A 25097-nucleotide genomic window follows, 5' to 3' on the forward strand; every position below is an offset into this window, starting at 1 on the left:
TTCATCAGCTACACCATAAGGTGAATCCTGGGATTTCATTAAAAAAAAATTAAATCACAGGTTGAATACAGGAGTTTTAAGGAACCAAAGTTACCCAAATCATGATAATTAAACCAATATTCTGGATCACCAGAAAAACACAGTCTTGTCCTAGAGGATCTTGCATGAACAATAATGACCTTCTTCTTCATGTTGGGGTGCTTTGCCACACAACAGAGTGCAGCACTCTGTTATTCCAGTTTTGGAAATTTAATATTTCATTTTCCAGATCAAGGCCATTCATTTGGCCTGTTGGTGATGTACTAGGGTAGGAATTCTGCACTCAGTGAATCTCAGCAGCTATTCAGCGCTGTCCTACATCTCTGGAATTTTCTTTTTGGAATTTTCCCTTCTACAAAATGAGTGAGAGTTTAATTTCAGGAAAGGATAATAGTCAGAGAAATAAAAACTGTCTGTCATTAGAGAAGAGATAAAGCCAAAAGGCCTATTGGCAAGGAAGAAAGGAAAGGCTGAATAAAAAGAAATAAAAGTGCAGGACCTAAGGACATTTTCTGATCACTCAGGAAAAATGTGGAAGAGAAGCTTCTAGATTTTCATTTTTAAGTGAATTAAAATGTTATGGAGGAAAAAAGGAAAAGGTATGCCTTACCTCAAATTCTTTGCAGAATACATAGAATTAAACATTTCAATTAACAAAAAAAGCCTAAACACCACATGAAATTTTGAATTATCTGTTTAGAGCACTAGCAATTGTTTTGCAAAAAGGCTTTCAAAAGCAAACAAAAAAGAGTTTGTAAAAAACATAGAATCTCTTGACACCAAGAGAATACAAGGATGAACAGAGCATTTTTTGTTCATTAGCTTGTTTTTTGTTTAGGACATCTGTGTCTGGTATAATAAGCTGCACTGAAGAGACTCCTTACTGTAAGAGAAACTTTAGAAATATTAATGAAATCCCAGGCTTGTGTGTTATGTATATACTTACACAAGGTACTAATCTGCTAGCAGCCCACACACATACATCACACACAAGTTTGTCAGCAAGATGGTGATTAATTGAGTGCTCCTTATTAGCATTGGGCTGCTAACTTCTTCTGACTCATGTTGGCAGGTGCGCCTCTGTTGCTGGAGGCAACGGTGATAAAGACAGGGAGATCTGGAAGAAATCATTGAAACAGCCAGGTTTGGGAATTAAATAAGAGATTTGAAATCTGTTATTATGATTTCAGTCATGAGGAAAACAAATCCAACCATGTGAGTTTGAACTTTTGCACCATTCACAGCTCTTTTCGGTATGAGAAAGCAACCCCCTCAGAGTTTGGTATTTTCACACACAGGCATTGTGAAGCTTTATTGTTGTGTTTGATAGCACAGTGATTGTGAGACTCCATGTGGCTCTGCCCCAGAGGCAGCTCTCAAAAGCCCTACTGTCTCAGCTCTGAGTCACTCAGACTGCCTCTGGCACTCAAAAATCAGCAGCACTGATGATGCCACGACTCTGCCATCCAGATGAGATCAGTCCTCCAGACTGATGCAAAATGGAAAGAATGAAAAGTGTTTTCACTAGAAACCTTCTTATGTCTCACTGCACACACTATGCTCCTAGGCAGGAAAAGCCAGAAAATGTCCTGGACAAGCAAATGAAAAAGAGGAGTACTTTTAACATAAAGAATTAAATCATAGTAAGCAACATATCATCTACATAATGTAACATAATGTATCAGCTATTCGTGCTATTCTACTCTTATAATTACATAGGAAGGGGACTTCTGATGCACAGAGAGAGAGAATATTTCTGAATAATTCAAGAAGGACTTTTTAAATGCCAAGTAGACATACAGTTGCCCTAGCTGGGCACTGGAACCACTCATTTTATTACCAAGAACAAAATGGCTTGAGCAACAGCTGGAATTAACATGGGGTGTTAATCCTACAAATAGTAACAGATACCACCAGTCTGGTGGTTTTTTCTGAGAGATGCAGCAGGCTGCTGGCACATCAGACAGAGACAATCACACTTCTCTCCCATGCTCAAGCTGTGCTTCATAAGCCATATTGCCACTTCACAATAAAAAATAAACTGAGGTTATATTCAGTGCTGTGTACCAAAGATATCACTTATTGTTTTTCTCCATTTACATGTTAGGGTTTATGTGGGAACATACAGTGATAAAGGCATATATTTTCTTAGATATCTGAGGAAGTGCCATGGCATCTTTAGAAATGTTAATCCAATCAATAAACTCAAAATGTCAGAGGACTAAAGGAAAATTGTGACTATTTAGTATAACAGTGCCGATACAGAAAAAAATAGACAGTCAAGTACATGATAAAAGGTGACTGAGATTGAAAGACTCCCAATTAACATACACTGCTGGTATGCTGTTATAATCTTATATTAAAAGGGCTTTTTTACTGTTCAGAACAACTGCAGGATTCAATGTGCCAAATATATCCAACAGAAAGTTTTTACACTTATACAAATATCTTAGAGGTATATTTTAACTGTATGCCCATGTAATTGTAACCCATGAAAAACTTGAATATACTTCAATTTTTAAATTAATTCATATTTCCTATCATAAAGGAATTATAAGAGTGAATTATTTTTCTTTGTCCTTGCCCAAAGACAAAGAAATAACCAGGAATACTGAATGGATAGACTTCTATTTACAACCATCAAATAAAAACCACAAACAGTTGCCTGCAGGCATGAAAGATACCTTTGGGATTAGCACTTTGTGAAATTCTTTTGGCTTAATAGACACATGAGTGTTTATATATGATATAAATAAGGTCCTATTCCTCAGACACTTAAATTATCTACTCAGAGAAAAGGTACACAATTTGTGATTACATATCCATTGGCACAATCACCAAGCAAATGATCATAAATAACAGTGGGAGAGAAGAAAGGCTGTGTTTCAGGCTTGCAGATGTTACCCAAATTTAGGGCTTGATTTGAGCCAGTTACAGGTTTTTTTTTTTTTCCCTCAAAATATCTATTTGTTTTTACAGAAATTGATTTCATGCCCTATATTTAGCCCTGAAATTTTTTTGCCAATGTTCTTTGCAAAACTATAGCAAAGCTAAAACACCAAAAATACCAAAAACTTGAACCATTTATCTGAATCTCAGACCCTGAATTCCTGAAGTCAAATGCTTTGAAAAGAAAAGGAAAGGAAAAAAAGAAGACAGACCTTTAATCTGTCTGAGATAGGGAGAAAGAAGGGAGTGACAGGGAAGAGGATAAATTCTTAGCCCAAGTCTAACAATGCATTTAGTCTCTTGCATTTGAAAATACAGAGGAATGTAGGGATTAAGATGAAAAAAGGAGAGACAGATCAAATGAATCCAGATAAAAAATCCAGTAGAATAAATAGCAAAAGGCAGATTTATTTTAAGCCTAATATTTCTAATCAAAACTTTAATTTCCAAAGGTCCATAAGATAATCACAGAGCTTTGAAAAATACTGAGACTATCAGGGTAGCATTTATTATGTATCTTAAATATAAGTACACTTTTTAAAAAGATTAAAAGACTGAATTGAGAAATCGGAAATGTTCTTTCACAATTAGAAATATTCACAGTGAAAGTTCACAAATAGAATAACTGTTTTGTCAGATTAACTGAAACCCTTCTATGTTTCTCAGGCAGAGTAGATAAAACAATGTCATATTCATTTTATCTTTAAAAAACCAACATAATGTTAAAAATATTCAATGGGAAGATATACATAAATGTAGGTTTGTAATACTGTGCAGTACTTTCTTCAGCTTTAAGAAGAACTGAAATCTGTCAGTGTACTTTTGTGCTGTGTTTGTCAACAGTTCAAAAATCCCAAAACAAAAAAGGTCCATTAATATCACAACACATACGTAAAAGTAGTTAGAAGACAGTTTTAAAATTATTTTTATTCAAACTGGAAAATATTTTCAGGAGGAACAGACTCCTTGTGGTGGGTTGACCTTGGCTGCCTGAAACCCACACAGCAATCTTTGTTATAAAAAAGAACCCACCACAATCATTCTTCCAAAGGTTAAACAATCACTCTATAAAAATGTTTGCCTGACAGCTAATCTAGTTTTCTAGCTCCCACTTCCAGCCATCTTGGAACTCCCAGTATTCATGATTTTTCCTCCTACATCATGGATATTTGCATTAATGTCAGTGGGTATTAGAAAGAATGATGAATTTAAGCATTCATTTGCATAATTTCATTTGCTATTCGCTGCAATAATAGTAGTTGATTTTTTTTTTGTAGTAATGCAGATGCCGTACCTATTTCCAAAAAAACTTTATTCTAATCTACACTGGTTTACTATTGAAATTAGGTGCCACCACACAATTTATTAAACATTTGTATTGTAGACATGTAGACAAGCTTAGCAAATAATTGCCTAATTATTCATTAAAAAATGACTCCATAGAGGCTGTGTAGATCATCCCAAAACTCACCATCACCAGGAAGGTTTAGCTGATTAAATTCTGGAATAATATCCTGTAATAAATAAATAAACAGCAGCACTCAAAAATCCATCCCTGACTGTTCAGCTTCTGCCTAACAAATCTCTCTCTACATATGGAATTATCAGTTGGTCAGTTTTGAAATACTAAAATGTGGGACACCCTTTCCTCTGAGGATGTAATGAACACCAAGGATTCCTTCTCACAACAATCATATCCATTATAATGGAAAAAGTTTTTTTTTCCACAAAAACCCCTTTTTGTTTATGTTTAAAGCACAACAAAACAATAAGATAGAAAACTAAAAATAAAGATTGTTTAAGAAAAAAAATTATTAAAAATGAAGGAGTAAGGATAACTATACCTCTTGTTTTATAGAATTTTTTTTAATATCATAGAAAAATGCTGACCGATCTCTGACATGACTTTTTGAAGATTTTCCAGTCTTGAAATTTCTCCCAGTACTTCAACATACCTTTTAAACTTTGTCATTTAAAAAAAAGTGAAGAATGATTAAATACCATCAGAATAGAAGGTCTTGTTTGTTGGCTTGTTTTGTGGGGTTTTTTTTATACATAATTATCAGTTCTTCAGAATTATTTAAATGTCAGTGTCATACTTGTTTTAGCTAACTCTTTCACCATCATGCAGTAAGTGAAGTAGGAATTAGTTTGCAAAATAAATGAGGATAAATGCCCTCTAACAGCTGTTTTGGTGATTCACTGATTAAAGGTTTTTGAAAACAGAGTAAACCAGAATTTCACGCCAGATTGCTCAGGTTAATTAGTCTCTCTGAAGAGTCTAACAGTATAACCTGAGTGACAGCATTTAGAAAGAGAAGTTGTCTCTTTACCAAGGTAAATCATTAGGACACAAAAATATATAAACATTATGCATGAATTAAGACTGACAGGAAGTGGCACTAATTTCACAAAAGGACAGATCAGTTCTGCATGTCCACGCAAGAACCAGCCCAGCAGACAAACCCTAATGTACCTCAGAGACCCAAACACTCACTGAGATCAGCTCTTGGGGGTAGGGGAAGGAACAGAGCAACAACTGAAAAATTCTCACATTCAGGATGTGAGTAGATGAGAATTTTTACAACGGTGTGGTTGTGGATCTGCTTTCCTGGAAGGTTTCCAAAGATGAGGATGCCTCCACTGAGCAGGAAATCTACTGCAATAAGATGGAAGCAGAGCCTTATCCAACAGCCTCCAGGAACACTTCTTTCACTCCAATTTTCTGTGAATATTTTTGATTGACTGAACATCTGCATCTTTGAGGACCTTTTTTTCCCCCTTGGAATTCATGGAAATAAGCAGGGTTAACTAAAGATTTTGCTAACCAAGCAACTTGACTGTGTCTCAGGAGGATCTATTCGTACTTAGGAACACCATGTGTAATTACGGAATTCAGATTTATTACTGCTTGTATGCCTGAAGTTTTTAATAGCCAATGAACTTAAATGTCTAAAATCTGAGTTTCATAATTTTAACATTAAATGTCTACTATTCTAGTGTCTTAGCTGTGCATTGCTGTGCATTGCCAGTCAATAGTTTCATAAGAAATCCATTAGCTGCTGAAAGGACGAAATCTAGACCTGAGTGACCAGACTAAATAGTTTTTGTTGTTCTTACACATGCTGATGATTTAGGCTTTCTGTTAGTGGCAAAAGCATCAGAATTCCCACACCCAGCACTGCCAAGGCATGACAAATGATAGAATAAGATGTTCTGAATACTGACATACTCCATGTCCCAGAGATCACAGAGCAGTACTGTCACCCCTCAGGAACATCTTTTTAAAAGTCATGGTGTGCTTATTGCAAGAGCTCAAGACTTTGAGTCTCAACTTTGAGTTGAAAACCTATTTTTAGAGGTGAATCTTATAAAAATGGTTTGTGGGGTTTTTTTGTTTGGTTGATTTTGGGGGCTTTTGTTTGTTTCTTTGTTTGTTGTTGGGTTTTGTTGGTTTGTTTTACTTTGTTTTGGTTTTGTTTGCTTGTTTGTGGCTTTTATTTTCCATAAGCAATCACCTGGACATAGATAAACTTTCTCCTTCATGGTACATGAGATCTAATGCCAAACTGCTAAGATGTGCAAGGAAAAAGGACTAGGACAGGACAGATGCCAGAGTTTCCGTAAAATGAAAAATAATAGCAAATTAAAATACTGCTGGCTTTGCACAAAATATTGAAACCAGACTACATTAATAGCAGTAATAGGCAAGACATTAAGCAACAAAATTTTGTAAATAAATTTAGGGTACTCCTGTTTTAGATTTATTAGGACTCTGTATGTCATTATGAAAAGTACATACAGAATACAAAATATATTACCTTTGATGAAGATAAATGCTGTTGGGTTACAATATAATTTTATGGGAAGACAATCTAATTGACATGTACAGGCATTTCAGATTTTCAGTAGAACTCTAAGTAGCATAATTTCTGTTGTTTCACAACAAACAAGGAACAAAGAAGCCAGAATATATTGTTCTCTGCTTTTCCTTCAGTGGAAGTTAGCATTTGATAGAGAGCTATCACCTTCTAGTGATAAATGAACCACAGAAATGCTGTCTCTAGTGAGGTGAGATGCCTCAAAATGAATTTTTACTTTTTTTCCTTCTATAATTTAACAGAAGGTGTTCTGTTTCTGATCAGATGTTTTTATAAACACCTCAGTGATGTTAAAACAAAAGGAATTGAAAAAACTAAACATACGCAAGCTAAGAGTATGTTGGAGGGAGAAAGCTGTACTTCCATTTAGGGTTTCCTCCTTAATTTTGGAGAGGAAATCCAGTGAAAGAGGGAGGCATGAGCTAACCACCAGCTTGGTTGGCACTACTCAAACAACAGGTGAAGCTGTGGGATTTTAACAGGTTAAGCAAGAAAAAATAAGAGAAATTTGGGGCATAGGAAAAGTACCTAGGCTGTCTTAAGGATATTTATTTTGAAGAATGAGAAGAATGGATGCTAGAAACAGATGTGGATATGGTTTGGGTTTATCACACTAGGTTTATTTTAAAATATGCACACTTGGTGTAATCAAATACAACCTACCAAACAGACACAGCAAAAGTTTAATTGCATTAAAATGTGAATGGACTTTAAGAGTGTGAACTGAAGCACAAATCCACAGGGAAAATATGTGATTATGAGCAGTCTGATGACATCTCAATAACTAGTCCTCCTGCTTGTCACAATTGATTCCTCCCATGGTGTTTAGCATGAGTTATACTTAAAAATACTCATTAAGTTAGCAACAATGCTGAAAAGTTGATGTGAATCTTTTGAAGAGGTTCCCATAATTGTTTTTAATTTGCTCTCAAGAGATATACTGCTATCACACTTACAAAATCTGTCTTGTACTTAATAGGCTTCAGTATATTTCAGAGGAAAAGAAAAAAAATGTCTATGATTTGTTCAGTTTTTCAGGATAAATACTTCACTGTAAACTGCCATTGCATAGAAAAACTCTATGCAGTTATTGCTTGGAACTAGGTTATCCAAAAATCAGACTAACACACTTTGCTTTCAGTTCAGGTGTTCCTGGGAAGAAAGCTTTAGAGGGGATGCTGATGGGTTTTTTTGTTTTTTTAATGCTTTAATGTATGAAAAACAAATAACAGTGTGTAACGCCCCATTGCCATGGGAGGAGGTGAGGGGATTGGAGGGTTAGAAGGGATCTCTGCTCCACTACTGATTGTATTAAAGTAATCAGCTCTGTGGCATGATCCAGTAAACATACTCAGAGAGTTTGCCAGTTCTCTTATGACAATGATATGGAAAAAAAACTTTGTCAGAAAGTAGTGAAAGTTAGAGGCTAAACATTTCAGTGTACTGAAGACTTCTCTCTTCCTCAACCCTTCAACTCAAAATAAAGAGAAGGGATTGTGACATGAATATGCCTTATGTTTTTTGGGGGATTCAATTACCCACTATTTCTGAGAGTACTTAGATACCCAATCTGCAGCATCAAGTCTGAAAACAAACACTATTCAGGAAGGAAAAATAGGTCCTAAGTAAGAGGAGTTAATAATATTTGTATCTAGATAAACTACAGGCTGTGGATCCTAACTTCCTTCCCAACTTTGCAGTCCAAGAGTCCCTCTCCCAAAGAACCTACACTCCAATCAGTGTTTTTTATAGCAATATTTTATATTTCTCTGCAACAGCATTCATTGCAAGCTGATAATAGTTCTGTTCAAAGACTAAGGTTTTCATTAGGACTTGTTCTTACATTTATATACAAACCTCTGGAAGTTCCATCTTCCCAGCTGCAATTTGATGCAAGGGTAATGGTATCAATATTCACAAGAGAAAATCACTGATACAAAAACCAGCACTCTACACATGCGCACATTATTTTGCAAAACATAATGAGATACTAGGCAAGAAAGTGAATACCAGAAAAAAATAGACAAAAAAAAAAAAAAAAAAAAAAAAAAAGCTAAAGATCCAGATTTCCATTTGACTGGAGTTCTATAGAAAGTCGAAATAAGAAATGAGGGTTATGTAACTGCTTAGCAAAAGCAATTTTTTGGCCCATTGGCTCTGTATATTTTATTTTAGAGTTCACAACTAAAGAACATAAATTTTTCCTCTTTTTCAGGCTGCCTTAATTTAACTTTGTCTTGGTTTTTATGTCTAAGTAAAATGGGTAGGTAATTATTAGTAATGGAAGAAATAATTACATGTTCACAATTACTTCAGTGAATAAACTGTAATCATTGAGCTTTCTATGAGAACACATTGGACATTAAGTTCTTCAAGTGTAAGTTATACCATGTACTCTTAAACTCATGATTATATTTCTTTCTGAACAAGTAAAGGGAAGGGTTGATTGTATTTACAGTCTATCTCTTTTATTATTACAGTGTATTTCCTATATTTACAACTGAAGGAAAGCTCACTGTTCAGACATTTAGTGATATAAATTGCAAACGTTTATTGCAGTCAATAAGGACAGTGAATTTATACCTACTAAAGATGCATTCTACCTTTTTTAAAGGGTGACTTGTAATGTGTAAAGGAATGAAGGTAAGCTAGTTGTAAATTTGGTTTAACGTTTTAAAAATATACTAGGATCCTCCCTGAGAAAAGAGTAGGGAAAATTAACAGAAAACCCAAATACAACTAGTGATGCACTTCATCAGCTGAACCCTAATACAGTAAAACCCAGGTATCATTTTGGGAATAGAATTTTTTAGTAAATAGTTTCCTTTAAAACAGGTGGATGCAAAGGAACATATTTTTTATCAGTTACTTTTGTTTCCTATGCTCTCCTTACTTCAAAAATACGTTGCAGATGAGCTAATATCTTAGATACTGTCTGCAAGCCTGTTCTTTTTCTATTCTGTAAAGTGAAGAGAAACAATCGAATGCAGAGACAGAGACATCCTCTACTACATGTAGCAAATGGTACTTTTTGAGTGAAATTCTGTAAAGCTTGTGCTCTGATAAATTTCTTTAGAAAAGAGAAAATATTATGCATACAAAAAGTGGATATTTTAACACTTTGGCCTAATAAAAATAACCTTATTTAAATGTTTAAATTGTGGCAAACCTTATTTAAATGTTTAAATTATAGCAAACATGTCAGCAGCAAATATGGCTGCATTAAGAAGGTTTAAACACTAGGTTGTAATGGCATTACAACAGTACATTGTACGCATTATTATTTAAAAAAGCAGGTTTTCTTTGATCCTTACCATAGAAAAGCCTTAAAATCCAAATACTCTGATCATGTTCATATTTAACCCAACCATTAAACCTTGCAAGCTCTTCCTCCTTCTCTGACCTTTTCTTAGCTTTCAAACAGAAAAAAAAAAATGCCGGAAACAGAAATTTTGACCTCTAGAAATAATTTGCTTCACATATAGAAAGCTTTTGTGTCACACAAGAGGGTGGAAAGGGGAGAATGCATAACCTAGCCTGGGGGTTTTCTCTGAAGTATATTCCTTCATTGTATGTGCATGGGGTGCACTTGGCAAACTTTTGGTAGTGGGAGAGCCACAAGGCTGGATTCTGTGAGATGCCAGAAGCTTCCCCCATGTCCAACAGAGCCATTCCACACAGCCCCAGGACTGATCCATCACTGGCCAAGGCCGAGCTTAGGGGCTACATTGAAAGTGCCAATGGGAGAACATGTTTAAAAAGGGGAAACAATGATACACAAATGTAGCTGGGAAAGAGGTTTTAAGATACCTGAGAGAAGTGGTCCTGCAGACACCAGTGAAGAAGGAGGGGCAGGAGGTGATACAGGCACCCAGGAGCAGACATTCCCTGCAGTCCAAGGTGAAGAAGGATGTTCTCCCACAGCCCACAGAAGTACTCAGGAGTTATCCACATGCAGCCGAGGGAGGACCCCACGACAGGGCAGGCAGATGTGCCCTGCAGGAAGCTGTGGCCCTGTGGAGAGCCCACAGTGGAGCAGTTTTCCTGGGATACCTTTGGCTCTGTAGAGAGGAGCCCACACCGGAATAGGTTTGCTGACACAGCTTGTGATGCCATGGGGGATCCAGGCTAAAGCAGCCTCTTCCAGAAGGAATTCACCCTGTGGAAAATTTTCCTATTGGGGCAGTTTGTGAAGGATTTTGTTACATGGGAAGGAAACTATACTGGAGTGGGCAGTTTGAGGAGGAGAGTGACAATGTGTGATGAACTGACTACACCCCCCATTCCCTGCGCACCTGCACTGCCTGGGCAGATGAGATGGAGGAATCAAGAGTGAAGTTGAGTCTGGTAAGAAGGGAATGAGGGAGAAAGGTGCTTTTTAGACTGGTTTTTATTATCCTATTCATTTACTAATTATCAATAAATTCCATTAAATTTTTTTACATCGAATCTGTTTTACCCATGACAGTTACTGATAAGAGATCTCTTTCAGTCCTTTATCCTGATTCATGAGCTTTTCACCATATTTTCTCACCCTATCCACTTGAGAAGTGGTAAAGCAGCTTGGTGGCATCCAGTCAAGGTTAATCCACCACAATATCATATTAATTTTTGGATTGTTCCTGTTCTATTTTATCCATTGTTATGAGATGCTTTTCACATTAAACACATTCCTTTACCACCACTTTTCACCATGCAAGCTATCATCTCTGAGAAAGCATTCAAAAGTCTGATTCTGTGTCTGGTGCCCTGAGTTTGAATTTTTTTTTTTTTTTTTTTTTGCCTGAAACAAAGACGAGTTTTCCACAAATGTCATGGTTTGAGCCTGGCACAGAGCCAGTGCTCCCCATGAAAATGCCTCACCCTGGTGTCTGCTGTGAGATGTGACCAGGAATAAGCAAAACAGGCTCCAACTTAAACATAAAGGACACTTTATTACTTAAACTACAGGAAAATAGGGAAAGACCATAAGGAAAAAGAAGAAAAGAATTGAAAACTTTACAAAACCACTTTCCTCCTCCCCACTCTCTGACTTTCTCAATCTAATACATTCTCTCAAAAACACCAACTGCTCAGCCCGGCACGACACTTTAGTATACTCAAACTGCAGTTCATGAAGAGGAAAGGAGTCCTTCTTGTTCCATAGGCTTCTCCTGGAAACACACTGAGACCTCGGATGCTTCTTTGTCACTTCGGCACCGCCCGGAAAAAAAAGTCTTTTTGCCGCTTGTGACATGTTCCTTCCATGCCTAGTGCTCTCACTACTGAGACATGGCCAGAGCTGCTTTTAGGGTTGTCTTTCAAGGATGCCTTGTCTCACTCCAAAAAGGCACAGTCTCTGCTTTTGGGACATCTGTCTCCTCCATATTTTTCCAACCCCCTGGGGCCGGGGGGTCTTCACGAATGAACTCTCCTGGTTTTGAGGCACTGCCTCCCCCTAAATGCAGTCTGTGTCACAGGAACAACTGAGTCCATGGCTACAAGAAAAAGTCCAGCCAAAAGGCCACTCTAAATCATCTCTCTCCATCTAATCATCTCTACATTCTTCGGCCAGGTCTTTGTCTCATCTCATCTCTTATCTCCCTTCTTATTCAGCTTCGAGGAGGATTAGCATTTTTGCAAGGCCCCAATCATGCAAGAAAGGGTTAAAAGTTTTCAGTCTCTGTCGGTCCCGGAGCGACTCTCACGCACGCTGCTCACACGCTGCCGCTCCGGCCGGGCAGTCTTCCTCTCTCCTTCTCCTCCTGGCTGGCTGCTCTCCTGGGGGGGGGGCTGGCTGCCCGATGTCTCGATGTCTCTTGGGGCTCTTCTACTCTTCCATCCTTGAAAGCTCTTCAACCCTTACTTCTGTCCAGGCTCCGGGCCTACCGCATGGCCGGCCCTCCCCCGCCCAGCAGCAAGGCTGGACGGGGGAGAGATCTGACTTCTTCACAGCGACGTCCAAAAAGAGGGAGTGCCAAGGGCAGTGCCCTGCTTTTAACCCCTGTGTATTCTCGGAAGTGTGTCCAAACCCCACTGGCTACACCGGGTGCCAGTCTCAAACCCAAAACCTTCATTGGTTTGACCACAGCTTCCCAGAATTCTCACTCCTTCCTGGTCAAACCACCACAACAAACCTCAAAGTGAACACTTTAAATACAGGACACACACCTCACCCTGGAAAAGAAATTCCTCAAGCCCCACAGCTGAAAGATGGGGAGGGAGCCAATTACTTTGGAGTATAAATACTAAACACCAGTCAAGAAGAAATGAAAAATGGACATAAAACTAGTCATGTTTACAATGAATTACCAATTATTCTATTTCAGCTCATGCTGCACTGGGCCTTAGTTAATAAGTAGTGCCACCAAGATGAATTCACTGAACACTTAGAAAGACTATTAATAAGACTGAATTTTCTTGGCAGTAGAAAAAATCTTGGCTTACATTCCTCTGCTTTTCCAGAACCAAATGAAATGGAAAGTAATGCTTTTCTCACCACCAATCTCTCAATGTATTTTATAAGCCATTTGCACATATTGAGCAAGATAGGAAAAGCAAAAGAATCACCCTTTCCTTCCCTAGATAATATTTATGATTAAATCCTAGGATGCCTTCTTAGCTTCAGAACTGCAGTGACTGAGAAATGTTCACAGCATTTCTGCATAAAATAGTGAGAATAAAATATGTAGAGAAGTCATCTTGCCTCTCTGATCAGCAGTGAAGGAATGGTGGACAGAAAAGCCACAATAATATTTCTTCAATCCATCAAATTATATAAAAGTCAAACCCACAGCAGAAATTGATGATTTTGATTTTTAAAAATTTCAACAAGGTTATGCAGATCAAACTCTAAAACACAAAATGGAAAATTTCCACATTATGGATGAATTGCACACCATTTTGCACCAGTGAAACACCCTTGAGTGGAAATTTATCTCACTGTCAGGTCATTGAGCTGAAACACGGATCTTTGTTTGTTTAACATTCATTGTATAGGTGTTGATTTGGCATTACTTTTACATGTAAGACAGGATACCCAGAAAGGTCATCTGCTTTATCTTGACTGCTACACTGTGGGTCAAATGGGGATGCTTCTGGAGTAAAAGGGCACAGCTCTCATCTTCAGAGTAATGGTGTGGGCTCAGAAATAATCTCTGAGTGCAAATGCACAGCTCAGAACAAGACAATCAAGGGATCATCAATAAAGCTCTGCAGCTGATAGTGAAGGCCAGCAGTCCCTGAAGTTTCAAAAGTATATCAAGAATGCAAAATTTTCTTAGATATACAGAGAAGACTACAAAGTTTTTGCAAACCAAGGAGCCACTGAAAATTACTCGAATGAGGACCTATCCTGACAGAATACATAGCAGAATAGGAAGACCTATTTTAGAACATTTTGTATTAATCTGCCAGATCCAGAATATCTAGGATTTGTTGATGGACAAAAATGCCTTCAGAAGTTGAATTCCACCACAGATGTACCTCTGGCCATTGGCTCCTTTCACAGTGTTATTGGATGGGGCTCTTCCCTCTCACTGGTGATTCATTATTCCATCCACAGTAATATTAGTAGGACAAGAACTTTCTTAACGGACTGGAAAATTTGGTAACAGTTAACAGGTGCTCACGCTGGTAAAAGAAGCCTGTCCAGAAAACGGCTGTGAGAAATTAAGTGGAAGAATCTGTACGTCTGAAAACAGACATTTTCCCTGTATTATTCTTAATTTTTATTTCCTTAGTTAAACAAAATTAAATGGTTTGGGTTTTTTCCATGAAAAATAGCACCAGTTTATGCCTTTACACTATACAAAAGAAGATCACTATTTTGTAATGAAGGAGTTGCAGAGAGCTTTGATGTCAAGCTGAGGACAATAAGGAAAATGTGTCAAAATTACAGGATGACATGTCAAAGGACAATCAGTTTGAAAGCTGGGAACTCACAGAAGGAAAGTAGAAAATTGATTGAGATGGAAAGTTAGGGAAAGCAATAACCTCTATGAATACTGCAGTTGGTAAAGGCTCTCTCCTATTATTTGCTTCATCACAGTACTTACATAGCCCTTTTTACTAAACATCTATGTAACTTTATTAAATGAAGTCCTATTCTATATCCAAATGAAAATAACCTGAAACACTACTCAATTATAGACCTTCTGCATATGTAAGTATGGAATGCTGACTTTTTCCTAATCTAAAGCCAAAAGCAATTTTTTCCATAGGAGTTGTAACATTTCAAAATTGTATGGAGAACAAGTCAAAGGTTCTCATGAGGCAGATACACTTTTATTTCATTACATTTGTTTGTCCACAGCAGTCATGAGAAAGCCATACACTGTCATCCAACAGGGAATAATAGCAAGTCAATGCCTTTTTGTACTACCACACAAATCTACCACATTGGCCTCCTCTGCAATAAAGGTAATAGAATAATTTATAGAACAGATATCTTCCAATGGGTTTAAAATTTCTCACAAAATAATATTCTGCATCAAATTTTTCATACAAGTGTTTCACATTATAAATTGCTCACATCCATGAAGCACCAATATGCTGCAATATGTATCAGCTGAAGCGAAACATGGGCAAGATCTTGAACCTTTGCAAGCCAAACACCTTCTTAGATACCAATGTTGTAGCTGATACATAATTAGCAAAAATTAGCATTAGCAAACAAAGTGATCTGTTCTGAAAGATCATGAAATTAACAACATGAGCAGAGATACAGTTCACAGGAATAATCACCACTGGTTGTATTCTTCAACATGGCATTCAACCTGAAAAGCCTCAGGCTGAAGATTCCTTGCAGTTTATTATATGGGCATAATAGTTCACATGCAAGCCTTACATGGAGTGATCTATTGCTGTGTTAACAGGATTTGACTGTTTCTGCTTTTGTTGGGCTCCTGTTTTCCTAGTCTGTATTTTCCATGTATTCATCTGCACCTAATGTGACCTGCAAGTAGAATAATGAAAAAAGGCTCTAACAAAAGACTCACTTCATCCTGAGAGTATCCACCTCTGGATAGAATTCTCTCTCCCCCAGACTTCAAACAGGAAGATGGAAGGACTAGAACAAACCAAAATCAGGAGAGATCAATACAGAATCACAGAATCATAGATCACTAAGTTGGAAAAGACCTCCAAGATCATCGAGTACAGCCATTAACTCAGCACATTGGAATTCACCACTAAACCATGTCTCCAAGCCCATAATCATATTTTGAACACTTCCTGGGACGGCCATGACCCTGAGTATCATCACACAGAAACACCTGTTTACATGAACAGAACAAGTCAGTCATGAGACATCCTGATTAAGGTATGGTTTCAAATAAATGTACACAGTTTCAAATACACACTTTAGATATGACACTTCTGTAGCTGAAATATTTAACATTTTTATTTTAATTTCAGGCTATTCTGGCATGTCTGCAAAAGACCCCTCCTGAGCAAACTCTCAGTTCACTAAACTTAATCTGAAAAAGAAAAAAATGAAAAAAAATTGCTTCTCTGCCTTACTGATAAGCTTTAGGGTTCATTCCTATCAGCAATATCTGAAGGGGATGGGTGCATCAGTGCACTGGGTAGAAGATTCCTGGCATCTTTTAAAGGCTATTTTTAGAGTCCCTGTTTGCTGGGAAGTGAGCTCACATCTGTACATGACAGTAAACAAATGCCACTTCTGAGTCATCAATAACCCAGCAATGTAAGGAGTTCAACTTTTCTGTGAAAGGTATAATATACGATTATCATATTTAGGTTGATCAACAATACTTGAAATATTTTTTTAGGCAACCTGAAAGGGAAATAAAAAAGTTTTTGAGAATTATGCCATGCTTTTCACTGATACAGGCAAAACTATTAGGAAGTAAGTATTCATGGCAAACTCCCATATTCCTCACACCAAGACAGTGAGAAAAAACATGTGTACAGGTCTTAGGTTTCAACATGTGGCTGAGAGTGTGTATTCTATTGCCACCTGTTAGAGGTGGGGCAGTTATCTTCTGGTAATTGGGCCACCTGTTAAAATCAGGTGAGGCAGTGTTCTTTAACTCTTCCACAACCAATCCCCCCTCCAGGAGATGTCTGCTGTAAATGGGCCATTGAGTGCCACAGCATGACTGATAAAATTACATCATCCCATTGGGAGATGCTCAGCCCAGGGGGAGGAGCCAAGCATTCCTACCTGGATATAATCTGAGATTTGGAATACCACGGGCAGCCTTTTCCACTGGATTCCCAGAGGAAGATCAGACCCCTCTATGCCACCACTGGACTTTCAGAGGAAAACTACACCCTTGTATGGGATCACTGCCTCAGCAGAACCACATCTGTCACTGCAGGAGGGCTGCAGCCACCATTTAATGGGACTGCTGCCACCACCCTGACCCACAGGGTGTCAGATTGTATTCTGACTCTGCCAGTGTTGTTTTGTATTACTGCATTTTTACTTTTATTTTTCCTAATAAAAAGCTGTTATTCCTACTCCCATATCTTTGCCTGAGAGCCCCTTAAATTCTAAATTATAGTAATTCAGAGGGTGGGGATTTACATTTTCCATTTCAAGAGAAGCTCCTGCCTTCCGTAGCAGAAACCTGTCTTGCCAAACCAAGAGAGTAAATTACCGCCACAGAAGGATTGTTTGAGAATTGAGTAATGGATGAATGAAGAAGAAAATTTAAGATATCAAAAAACTGCTGAGAATTAAGATAACACTTCAAGCACTATTATCTCATTACCTTTTCAATAGATGCATAATGTTCTTGCACCTTTCCTAGTACAAAATGAATAAAAATTCCCTTAAATACTTAGATCCCACAAACAAGCAACTTAAGCAGTGTGCATTATTGAAAAACTAAATAGTTTGCTTTATTTTCTTTCTTCAGCCACACAGATATTTGATCTCAGCAAGTTGTACATTTGCATCATGCCCAGCATAAAAAAAAAAACACAATAGATACCATTTACATGTGTCTTCTCAGAATTTACTTGTGATAAAAAGCTGCACAAGCCCCACTTAAAGCTGTTACTGATATTAAATGAATAGTCTGTTGGAGATAAAAATAATTAAACTGCACTTTGTAACTCAAGCTGACAAGATGTTTATTCACTATTGTGAATAAACACAAAGATTTCTCTTTGGTAAATAGAAGTGTTGTTATTTTTCTTCCTCCAACATTTTCACACATCTCATTGACCATCTACACAATCTTCCTGATATAGCAAAATGTTCTGAAGTACAAGACACATTTCCTCTTAAAAATAATTTTGGCACAAGGAACCTTACTTCAGGCTGCAAAGCTGCATTGTGTCTTAATCAAAAATGTTGTATTTACTCATCAATATAAAAAGTAAGAAGCTGCTTACCAGGGGATACCTGTATGTATGGAAAGAGACAACACCTGATGGTGAAATTCCATGAAATATCCAATTCTTTTGTTAAATGCTGTGCTTTTATCAATGTTGGTAAAGACACTAGAGTAAACATTTTGACAGGCATCACTAAATACAGCCCTCAGAAGTATTACAAAATCTTGGAGGCTCTTTAAAGTCTAGAAATCTTCCAAGAGGCCTCTATTATATTTTGGATCCTTAGCTAAATGCTTTTTGGAACAGTGACTGCCAGCTGCCAATATCCAGATAGTGAAAACCAAGAAAACTAAGAAAAAAATAAAAATTTAGGTACTTAGGTTTTAAAAATACCAAAAAATGTACAATCAAACAAAATAAAAACACCCAAGCAAATCTATAGGAAAAGAAATCTCTACTTGTTTAATGAATACACTCCACAGGACTTCACTTAGCTGGTAATCCTGAACCTTGAATTACCATTAAGTAGTCATGTTAGACATACTGATTTTGTACAAGTCTGTGTCAGTATTAGTTTCAATTACAGTGCATATTGACATCAAAGCAGGATGCAGAAAACAACTTACAAAGGAAAAGAAGTGACACAAAGCTTGGATATTTTAACTGTTGGCAGATCCATCAGTGCCTGGTATTTTTTCCTTTTTTTCCTTATTGATCTTTAATGACTCTTTCTTTCATGGGTTAGATGGTGCTATTTTCAATGACTGAAATCAATAAAAATGTTAATTATTTCACAAATGTCTACAAAGATGAATAAAGATAGAAAATTTATTTTCATTGAGGTCTTTTCACCAGTAAAATTACTGCTTATATTTACCATATTTGACTTTGAAGGCTCTGAACAAGCACCCATTGAAATATATTATATAGATGTTCAACAGACTTGACTTCAGCCTTTGGGAAATTGTCAGCTTTTACTCAGAAAAATGAGTGCATGGTTGAAATTACATTAGAGGCTGTTGCACTTCTCAGCATACAGGCTCACACTACCATTATTTGTTGCCCAAATGCAATAAGGAGAGAGTGGCCCTGTGATGTCAGTGTCCTCTGTGGAGCAGGCAGCAGGTGACAAATGTACAGCTCCCTGGAATACACCTTAACTCTGAGAAGTAAACAAGGAACTAGAGGGATATCTCTATCCTAATTTAGGGGACAAATTGTAGGAATAGTCCTTGAAACCAGAAGCAATGTCACAACATAGGCACAGATACAAAATTATATAAAAGTATCTTGACAGAATTCTTTCCAAAATCAGGATCTTCATTATTTTAAAAAATTGAGTTCATCTATATAATCCAGTTCCATAGGTAGCTCAACAAAGTCCAGGAGCACCTTTGAATTGACTCCAGAGAACAGTGAAAGAAATATTTACAATAGATGGATTTTATTTTGTCTTAAATATTCAAGGCATGTAAATATCAGGAAGTTCTTTAATCATCATGCAAGGTATTCAATTTGAAAAAATCTAAATTAGACAACTGGAAAGTCTTAATGATTAGGCTTGAACAAGACATTAAACTGAAATATTTCAGTGAAAATACGTCTGTTAAATGATTAAATTCTATTTCTTGTAAAATATTCTATTATAACAATATTCTACTATGTGTTAAAACATAAAAATACTATGAATCTGATATTAGATATTTCATTAGCTACATTATATGCTCTTATATAAAATTCATTTAGAATTTCTTTTTCCCCTAATAATTTCTTCAGCAGTTATTTCATTGGACAACGGAATTTATAGCAGCCTCCTTAATGATCAATGTAAAAGAAATCCCTAAATTCCTGGCTTCATGGGAATTTCTGCGGAGACCACATTCACTCTGGGGACTGCCAGACAGTCTGGCAACTCTGTTCTCTTATGAACAGTTTCCTGTGATCACTCTATCATGACTGATCTGTAAAACATGTATGCTTATAGGGTACAAGGAGATAAAAAAAACACTAACAGAAAACTAAAAATTGTAATTAAAATAAATTCATAAACATTAAATAATCTTCTGAAAAACAAAAATAAGATCACAATCAGAGAGCAGTCAAAAACTGAACAGCAATCATCAACTAATTACAAAGAATGATAGGGATTTTGGGATTATACTTCTTAATATCTAATTAAGTCATCTTAGTTTTTCTCAGTTGTCTTCACAGACTTTCCTCCCAAATTCTTTTGTTGGCTAAATATAATTAAGAGTTTTTTTTCCTCCAGCTTTCATACAAATTATATCCTAGCTTTTATCAGTCTCTTAACTTTTGTAAAATGTTCTCAGAGGTGGAAAAATGTCATCACAGAGATGAAACGCGATTTGACTAATTTGATATAATTGGCATCATAGATCTTACATAACAACAACTAGCAATTACCACTTATCCTCAAATATGCATTGTTTTATTGGCTTCCAACAGGTAGCATCCTAAAAGGGTTGAGTATTCAGTCATCTGTAAATGATACTGCCACAGCAAAATGCATCACCAGTATTCAGGTACTTGTTTCAGCACATAAATCTTGCATTTCCTTGATGATATTTTCTTGTTGAGTTGGTTTTTATTTTCTTCTCCTATATATAAATATTGCAACTATAATTTACAGTAAGGCTAAGTATGACAGTCCTCAGAAAGAAAATGTCACCAGTCACCAAATGTTACCACTCTGGCATGTCTACCTTCTTATATTGACTTATTTAGATTCAGGTGCCAGAACTTCAGGTCAAAAGGGAGACCTTGAGGCTTCTCAACTTCAGTGTGTTATTTATGGGCTGACCACGGCCATGCACTGCTGTCCCCTTTCTCAAGAAAGGAAGAAAAGGGAGATAGGGAGGCAGTAATGCACTAAATGTAACCTTGTTTTGTGGGGAAAAACTATTCTGAATTTGTGTGGTGTAGTGAGAGAAATAATATATGGCAGTGATCATAAGGGAATGATCCATCTATATTAATTAATTAATCTACATTATTCAAATAACATTTTATTCATTACATGATTCTACTTAAGACATAAATTACTTATGCTTAGGGATAAAGGTTAACCAGCAAAAGAAATACTTTTCACTAGTTCTAAAGAAAAGGTTTTTACAGCGATCTATATTAATGTAAGACAGCAACTATTAACAGCTGTGAACAATTCTATTGCTCTTTTAAATGTAATTCTTTGCATTTAAGTCATCCGGACCAAGAAGAAGGCTCCTAAAGTTCTACTGTTGCTCATTAAAGCAGGATTACTAGATTACATGTATTCATTCATCCACTCAAATGTGTCAGAATCTTAGAGATAACTTTCTGTAGTTTTAATAGAATTTTTATTGAAGTAATTTATCCTTGCTGCACCAAGTATGAAGAGCTCAACTCTGCCTACAAAACAATTATCTAGAAAAACAGAATGTAGCAGACTCAGTCTAGTGGTCATAAGTGATTTTTTACCTGCTTTGTTTAGGATCTTAGGACAGTATCACACAGAGTTTGCCCCTGCTCCACATTCCCCAGTTCTTCCCTAGTTACTCAACAAAACCATTACTTGATAGCTGAATTACCAAGCATGCATTCCACACGTAATGTGTTGCTTCCTCACAGGAAATATATTATTGATATCAGAACTGTATTTTATTCCTTGATTCTCAGGCATTTCTTGATAATGTGATATGTTCATTTAATTTCTGCTGAGCATACACAGTGAAATTACAATGCAGGAGCTTTTAATATTAATGTTTTCATCAAGAGTCACATTTACATGGAGTTACACATAATAGAGGTATTCACAAATATTTTGTAGCATTATAATAAAGGAAGGAGAATGTTTTCTAATGGAATCATATTAACCATAACCTACCAAAGAAAAGAGAAGCAAGATAAATTAGTGGCAAAAATCAAGGCAATGAGAAGGAAAATTAGGGCAAGAAGTAGAAAGGGAGGGGAAAATCTTGGTATTTAAATAAAGTTGAAGAAACAGTATGTAATGAGTGAGAGTCATCAGCAAGTAAGTTTTTTAAGTCCACAGCGTGTATAAAATCAGATGGTTATTTTAGTAAGGTTTCCAGCAGAGCTTGCCTATTTGATATATGGACCACAAGAGGAATTGAAGTAGTGTCAAAACAGTTTACTAAAAAGAACATGAAGGAATGGAAATTTGCCAGAATGCTTTTTACTTCAATATGTTAGAAATTTGAGAATTTTGTTATGATGCAAAACTGCAAAATTTTCCAACAGAATATGTAGCTATTTCACACTATTTTTCCCCCAGATATTTCAGTTGCTTCAATAGTCCAAATACCATAATGCTGCATTTTTATCTAACTGAAAGACCTCATTTTTTGCTGGTTGGATTCTGTTTATTCTTGTAATGACAGGAAAACAACACATTCCCAGCCCCTCCCCAATAATATTATAAAGTCTCAGTTTTCATCATGAAACAAAAGTATTTAGGAAATTATGTAATTATGTTCTATTTATAGACAAATTTAATAATAAATTGTTAGGAGCAACACCTACAACAACAGCAGACAACACAGAACAGATCAACAAAGTTAGTGAGACATTCAAAGGATCCTCGCCTCATAAAGAATTTAAAGGAAAGTAATTCAAACAATTTTAATTTGGTATAAGTTTCAGTTTAACAGTTTAACAGTTTAACAGTTTAACAGTTTAACAGGACATGAAAGACCTATCAACACTTGCAATGTTTTGCCTTTATCAGATGTGCTAAGATAACACTATTATGTTCAGTACGTTTTCCTAATCTTTATTTTGGTATTTCATTAGAGGTTAGTGTAAGGATAGCTGAGTTTCTTGTTTTTTTAAATATAATTAGACACTTGCCGAGATTTAGCAACCTGCCACACCTGCAGAATAAACAAAATTAATTTTCACACCTTTTATCCATCAAAGTTGGCAAACATTATTAGGTATTATGGTTAAACTTTTGATTTTAGCAGAAAACCTCTGCTTTTGGATGAGTTCATCAACAACCTCAAACTTATCCAGATTTATTTATTTTGTGAACAATCTGTGATTTCAATTCCATCTACTTTTTCGGGACTGGAGACACTGACTCACTTACCAGCTCTTTTGCAAGTAATTAGATCATCCTCTCTATCTTCTTTATTTGAGAATTTCACATATTACAGAGTTCTTCAGGGATATTATCCTGAGCACTTACAGAATGCTCTGGAAATCCAATCTTTAGCACAGAAAACCAATCCATTGCCAAGTTATTGAGTGTCCTATTATCAACGTAGATTTTTAAAAAATATACAAATGCTATTCATTTGACCCAAATATGTAGACTTGCTTTCACTTAATGATATGTAAATTCTAAAACACCTATTTAAATAGCTTAGGTCTTAGTAAACTACAAGTTAAATGGGGTTTTAGGCACTTACCTGAGTTAAAACTCTTAATATTTATCTCTGAGAATGATTGTACCTTTCTGGTGCAGGTGAAAGGAGGACCAAAAATTTAATAATTTTACTGAAATGAGAATATATGCCAGAAACAGTAACAATTTCCATTTCAATAATTTTATGCAGTCTTCCTAAAATGAAAAGATAATCTGAGGTCATGCTTCTTTAAGATTTTGGTTGGGGTTTTTTCTATCTACAAGGCTGTTACACAAGTCATAAGCTTGACGATGCTCTCATTTTTTATAATGCAGAACAACCTATATTTTCTTCTATCTTTAAAAATCATGAATATGGCCTTGCTTTCTTTATTCCCAACATGATCACAGCAAAGGTAAAATGAGTAATCAAGAATGATGTGAAGATAATTGTAAAACTGAAAGTAAAACTAAAGCTGCTTTGAGGAAACAAAAGATACCATATGCTCATTAATTTATCCTCTATTCTCATGGGAAATTGGTTTTGCAACCATTTTTGCCATAAGAAAAGATTTCAGCTGGAAAAGTTACAAAAAAAAATCACATCCAAACTGTAGCTTATGTAACTGACATTATAGTCAAAAGAAAAGTTTTACTCAAGTGTTCAACTGAATATTAAAAATATTTATAGTGACTTCAGGTAATCAGTAGGAGAATTTAATTGAAGTGGAATTTATTTCTGTACAGTAGTTTTAGGATCTTAAGCTCTTGGGTCAATGACTACTGAAGTGTCCTAGATAACAATGATAAAAATTATAATACTGATAACAACAATAATAATGATTATCATCATCATCATCATTATCATCATCATCATCATCATCTTTTCAAAGCACAGAATTGTCAGCATAATATCTCACTACTTGTCACTTACACAGATGTAAAACATATGCTCAAGTTAATTCAGAATACAGTGCCAGAATGTAGGTTTTGCATTCTTGTACTGAAGGGCTCTTTCCCATTTTGTGATAGAGATTGCCAGCCATATTTATTAGGTAGATAGATCTACTAGTGTAGCTGAACTGTAAGAAAATGTGTGCACACATTTCAGATTCCCAGTTGGAACTTAGCAATGAATGCAGGAAAGTATTCAGCAGTTAACATTTATTTCCTTTCAGGAAAGATAGTTCAGTAGAAATTAAACATGTGTCCCTTTAAACCAATTCTTTGAAGAGACAGCCTAATAATGAAGGCTTCATGAACATTCTAGAAACCTGTGACCTAAGGGAATGGAAAAAGATGTTCAAGGAAAAACCTAATTAGGAAAAACCTAATTTTTAAATTACGCCCTCCATCACTCTTGAAAGCATCATGGAGTTTTTATGGGCACAGATATTATTCCACTGGAAAGAAATAAAAGAAACATATTCTCAGTGTGAATATCTTCAACATCCTTCCTTTTCCAGTTTTTTCTTTATAAGTTTTAATCTAGCAAGACCTTTCACAAAGATAAAACAAAAAGGATTTCTAATTCACAGACACCATCAAAGATTGCATACTCATATCAC

General features: G+C 36.1%; 1 protein-coding gene across 9 annotated transcripts in view; it reads right to left on the reverse strand.

Annotated features, from left to right (window-relative positions):
• IL1RAPL1 (interleukin 1 receptor accessory protein like 1) overlaps positions 1-25097 on the reverse strand; it is a 693884-nt gene that overhangs the window by 535660 nt on the left and 133127 nt on the right. The window contains exon 2 of one of the 9 annotated variants that reach the window (XM_074534586.1): positions 15848-15918. The exons of the other annotated variants lie outside the window; for them this stretch is intronic. The gene's annotated coding sequence lies outside the window, so the exon portion shown is untranslated. The remainder of the gene's footprint in view (positions 1-15847; positions 15919-25097) is intronic. 9 annotated transcript variants of the gene reach the window in all.

This window comes from Zonotrichia albicollis, chromosome 2 (assembly GCF_047830755.1).
Source record: "Zonotrichia albicollis isolate bZonAlb1 chromosome 2, bZonAlb1.hap1, whole genome shotgun sequence".
In the NCBI taxonomy this organism is placed as follows: domain Eukaryota; kingdom Metazoa; phylum Chordata; class Aves; order Passeriformes; family Passerellidae; genus Zonotrichia; species Zonotrichia albicollis.